This window comes from Triticum dicoccoides, chromosome 1B, assembly GCF_002162155.2.
Source record: "Triticum dicoccoides isolate Atlit2015 ecotype Zavitan chromosome 1B, WEW_v2.0, whole genome shotgun sequence".
NCBI lineage: Eukaryota > Viridiplantae > Streptophyta > Magnoliopsida > Poales > Poaceae > Triticum > Triticum dicoccoides.
In genome coordinates, this window is record NC_041381.1 from 412383277 (window position 1) to 412389141 (window position 5865).

Genomic DNA, 5865 nt, shown 5'->3' on the forward strand with positions numbered 1-5865 from the left:
CTCCTTCAGAGACACAGTGGAGCACTGGACCGAGGGTCTGGTGAACACTACCGCCGTCATCAACGAGGAGCTGGCGCAGCTGGGGATGGAGGACTTTGGGTATCCTTCCGACGAGAGCCTTCAACCCAGTGCCAAGCTTAGTCTATTCTTCAAGGGCGTGGCGACGGCACTCCAGCGGCTCCGGGAGAGGATCCCGAAGCAGCTGGCCGACGAGTCGCGCAAAATCTGCGCCGGGGTTCTCCAGAAGGTGCTGATGAAGGTAGCCTTCCGCAATCCAGGCCTCAGCTTCACCAACGTCCTCCGATCCTTGCCGCCTGACGCCGATCTGGATGCACTCAAGGCCCTTGTCGCACCTATTGTGGACAAGGTGAGCGAGATCAAGCGAGTCGAGGGCGGACGCGTAGATTAGGCCGCCCATTTCTTCTTTTCCCTTGTCGCTGCTAGTCATGTCATGAAAACAGTCTATTAGAGCTGCGACAAGTTATCTTTGTAATATAACTTTATTTCTGTCTATCAATTGCAATGTTATTTCCTCTACTGGATTCCTTCCTTTGTATGTTTTCACCCTACGCTTCTAGGGAACTTGTCGGCGCAGGCGCCCGAGCCGCGAGCGCTGAGTGCGGAACTTCAGCAGCCTGCTGCCGGCGCTGCTTCCGACAAGAAACCTTGTCGCGACTAGATGCAGCACGCTTAAGTTGTTGAGCGGACTCGAAACAAAGTAAGGGCGCAACTAGCCACGAGTTGGTTCCTCCGCGCACAGGTTTTCCATACAAAGCAGGGTCGTTCGAGGACAATAACTCAAAAAATTAAAAAAGTGATTGCTCAAACTTTGGCAACTTAGCTTTTCTGTCATTTGCTTCCCGGTAAGGCGAGTCTTTGCTTGAACGTCGCCTGGCCCACACCACAATCTTCTCCTTCCCCCCGGCAAACTTGTGTGTGAGAGAACCTTCTTTTCCTTTAAAAGAAAAAGAGAGAAGAGAAAATAATAATATGGAGCACTTCGGCTCGTTACTGCTTACCGGATGTAAGTGCTGCACAAAGTGTCAGATAATCACATGCAAGAAAGGAACTAACGCATGAAATGGACAAGCTGTGCGGAGCACATGGGTTTTTACTTATGCACGGGATCTGCGCCCGGCTTTGTACAAAGGATTACATGCAACAGCGGCAAGACTTGTACAAAAGGTGGTTGCCGGAACGGGTTCCGGCAACCGCGCCTTATGGGAAAAACTTACGAAGATGTTCTATGTTCCAGGAGTTGCTCACTGGAATGCCATCTTCGGTCTCAAGGCGGACAGCGCCAGGCCTTGTGACTTGTCTCACCCGATAAGGGCCTTCCCACTTCGGCGTCAACTTGTTGGAATTCTTGGCGGATTGAACGCGCCGAAGAACAAGGTCGCCTTCCTCGAAGCTTCTGGCTTTAACTTTGCGGCTATGATAGCGGCGCAAAGCTTGCTAATATCGAGCAGCTCGTACAGCAGCCTGAAGACGATCTTCCTCAAGGAGCAGCGCGTCGTCTTGCCGCAGCTGTTCTTGCTCAAGCTCATCATAAGCGAGCACTCGAGGTAATCCGTATACGAGTTCCGTGGGGAGAACTGCCTCTGCTCCATAGACTAGAGCGAAAGGTGTCTGGCCAGTGGCTCGATTTGGCGTCGTTCTGATCGACCAAAGAACCACCGGCAGCTCCTCGATCCAGTTCCTTCCGCACCTGTGCAGCCTGTCGAAAGTTCTGGTCTTGAGCCCGCGCAGCACTTCAGCATTTGCCCTCTCTTCTTGACCATTGCTTCTCGGATGAGCAACAGAAGCGAAGCAGACCTTGGCGCCAAGGTCTTGGACATACTGCATGAAGGTGCGGCTCGTGAATTGCGTGCCGTTGTCGGTGATGATCCTGTTGGGAATCCCGAAACGGCAAACAATCGACCTGAAGAACTTGACTGCTGACTGTGCTGTCACCTTCCTCACTGGCTGCACTTCCGGCCACTTTGTGAACTTGTCGATTGCGACATACAAGTACTCAAAGCCCCCGACGGCTCGGGGGAAGGGGCCGAGGATATCGAGCCCCCAGACCGAAAATGGCCAGGATAAAGGGATCGTCTGGAGAGCTTGAGCTGGCTGGTGTATCTGTTTGGAGTGGAACTGGCACGCTTCACACTTGGTTACTTGTGCAGTTGCATCCTGGAGGGCTGTCGGCCAAAAGAAACCTTGCCGGAAAGCTTTGCCGGCAAGTGCTCTTGCGCCGATGTGGTGGCCACATATGCCTCCATGTATCTCCGCCAACAGCTTTTGTCCATCTTCCCGGCGAATACACTTCAATTTCACACCGTTGAGTCTTCTTCTGTACAGTATGCTATCGACAAACTGGTACATACTTGACTGCCGGGCTACTCTCTCCGCTTCTTCTTGTTCTTCGGGAAGTTCTCCTGTCTGAAGGAAGTGAACAATCTGCTGTGCCCATGCTGGAGCTTGTGGCTCGACAACAAGGACTAAAGGCACATCTTCTACTGCTGGAACATCTGCTTCTACGGCAGGGACTTGCGGCCCTGTTGGAGCTTGATGTTCCCCGACAAGCTTGCCGGAGCAAAACTTGTCGGGAGCGTCTGCTTCGACAGAATAAACCATTAGGCTTGCCGGAGCAGACTGCCCCTGAGCATCCTTAGTGTTGATCTTGGGGACTTTCTTGGCGGCGGCTTCGGGGAGCTCTGCCGGAAAGTAGTCACCAGAAACCAACTTCCTCCTTTTGCTTTGTCCAGTTGATGGTGTTATGGATGGTTGAGTCAACTTAAGCACAAAGATCCCTGGTTCCACAGGTAACTTTAGTGCGGCGCACTTTGACAGGCCATCAGCAATATCATTCTGAGCTCTTGGGATATGCTCCATTTGTAGGCCGTCAAAGTGCTCTTCTAGCTTCCTCACTTCATCAACATATGCTTCCATCAACGGACTCTGGTAGTTCTTGTTCACTTGTCGGATGACAAGCTGTGAGCCACCCCTGACAATGAGCTTCTTAATCCCAAGGTCTGCTGCGATTCTAAGACCGGCAAGCAATCCTTCATACTCTGCAGTATTGTTGGTTGCTTGCTCTTTGGGAAAGTGCATCTGGACTATGTACTTGAGGTGCTCTCCGGTGGGTGCGACAAGCAGCACGCCTGCACCGGCGCCTTGCAGCGAGAAGGCACCATCAAAGTACATCAGCCACTCTTTGTTTGCCTCTTTGACGGGGATGCTCGTTTCTGGAATTTCTTCATCTGGGGTTGGCGTCCATTCTGCTATGAACTCTGCCAATGCTCTGCTTTGGATAGTTGAGGTGCTCTCAAACTTGAGGCCAAAGCTTGACAGTTCCAACGCCCACTCGACAATCCTGCCCGTTGCTTCTGGATTTTGCAGTATCCTCTTCAGCGGAAAGCGAGTGACGACTGTGATCTCATGTGCTTGGAAGTAATGGCGCAGCTTTCTCGAGGCCATGAGGAGGCCGAAAAGCAACTTCTGCACACCAGAGTACCTTGATCTAGCCCCCTGCAGAAGGGAACTGACAAAGTAAACTGGGCGCTGCACCATTCTCCTTGGCATCTTATCATGCTCCTGCGCAAACCCATGCTTGTCGGGACCAGAGCTTGTCGGCGAAGCCCCCTGCTTGTCACTGGATGGATCTGCCGTGGTTGCTGGCTCATCATCCGCCTCCCTCTCCGCCACTAACGCAGCACTAACCACTTGATTGGTTGCCGCTATATACAGCAGCAACTTTCCTTGCGGCTTAGGTGCGACAAGTGTTGGAGTGGAGGACAGGTATCTCTTCAAGTCCTACAGCGCAGCCTCCGCTTCCGGAGCCCATTTCATTGGACCTGCCTTTTTCAAAATTTTGAAAAATGGCAGGGCGCGCTCGGCAGATCTAGAGATAAACCTGCTGAGAGCAGCCACGCAACCGGCAAGCCTTCGTACATCCTTGACGCGCTTTGGTGCTTCAATCTGCTCGATGGCTTTGATCTTGTCGGGATTGGCTTCAATTCCCCATTGAGACACGAAGAACCCGAGAAGCTTGCCGGAAGGGACTCCAAACATGCACTTCTCGGGGTTAAACTTGAGGTTGATCTTGCGCAGGTTTGCAAATGTCTCATCTAAATCTTGAATCAAGGTCGCTTTGTCCTTGCTCTTGACCACTATGTCATCCATGTAAGCTTCCATATTTCTGTGTATTTGTGGCTCGAAAGCATGGTGGACTACCCTTGCGAATGTTGAACCAACATTCTTCAAACCGAAAGGCATCCGTATGAAGCAGTACGTGCCACACGGGGTGATAAATGCGGTTTTTTCTTCATCTTCTTCTGCCATGAATATCTGATGGTATCCTGAGTATGCATCAAGAAACGAAAGCAAATCACATCCGGCTGTGGAGTCGACAATCTGGTCAATACGCGGCAAGGGAAATGGGTCTTTGGGACAAGCTTTATTAACATCAGTGAAGTCAATACAAAGTCTCCATTTCCCGTTAGCTTTGTGCACAACAACAGGATTGGCCAGCCACGTGGGATGGAGTACTCCTCTGACAAGGCCTGCTGCTTCCAACTTCTTGATTTCTTTTGCGATGAATTCTTGGCGCTCTACTGCCTGCTTCTTGACTCTCTGCTTGACGGATCGTGCATGAGGACAAACGGCAAGGTGGTGCTCAATCACTTTCCTGGGAACACCGGGGATATCAGACGGTTGCCACGCAAACACGTCGACATTCGCCCGCAGGAAAGAAACGAGCGCGCTTTCCTATTTGGGGTCAAGAGTGGCGCTGATGGTGAAGGTACCACCAGTGCCATCCTCCTTGGCGGACACCTTTTTGGTCTCAGGTGGAGCTGCCATTGCTTTTTTACACTTGCCGGTGGAGCTCGATGGTGCGTCCTCGACGGTAGCGCAGCACTCCGAAGAGGTGCGCTTGCCGGAGTGGGCATCAGAGCTCTTGCCGGACTTGGCTTTCCTCTTCCCCCCGGGAGCTTCAGCGGCAAGTGTCCTCCGTTCTGCTGCGGCTGCTGCTTCCCAGTAGATCTTGTCAGCACAGGTAAGAGCATCCTTCTTGTCGCCAGGGACAGAGATGATACTTATTGGGCCTAGCATTTTCAGTACGTTGTACGCATAATGAGAGGCTGCCATGAACTTGGCGAGTGCCGGACAGCCAAGGATTCCATTGTAAGGTAATGGAAAGTCGGCAATGTCAAACGTTACCCTCTCAGTCCTGAAGTTCAGCTCACTGCCAAATGTTACCGGCAACGTGATCTTTCCCTTTGGCTTGCTTCTTCCTGGGTTGATTCCTTGAAATGTGCCGGTCTCTTCGAGCTCGCTGTCAGGGATCTGGAGCTTCTGGAGCACTGCGGAGGAGATCAGGTTCAAGCCGGCCCCGCCGTCAACTAGCATTTTAGTGACCTTGAGGTTGCGGATTGTTGGTGAAACCAACATCGGCAAGCACCCGGCCGCAGTTATGCGATCCGGGTGGTCCTCAATATCAAAGATGATAGGCGTGCCAGACCATTTCAGAGGCTTGCGTGACTCGACGGGTGGTTTTGCTGCATTAACCTCCCGCACCCACTACTTGAGCTGGCGGTGCGAGGCATGCAGAGAAGCACCACCGTCAACGCACAGGACCTCTGTGGCTTTCTGGAAATCCTGCTCATCGGTCTCCTCATCATCCATATCTTCATCGTCGCCGTCATCTTCATCCTTGTCGCGGCCGCGAGGAGGTCTGTCTCCTTGCCGCTGCTTGGCCTTGCCGCGGCGTCCCCCTCGGCCGGGATGTTTCTTGCCGGATCCACCAGCTCCTTCCTGGGCCTTCTCTTTGTCGCGCCGCTCATATTCAGCTTTCTGTTGCTCAACAAGCTGCTCGACTCT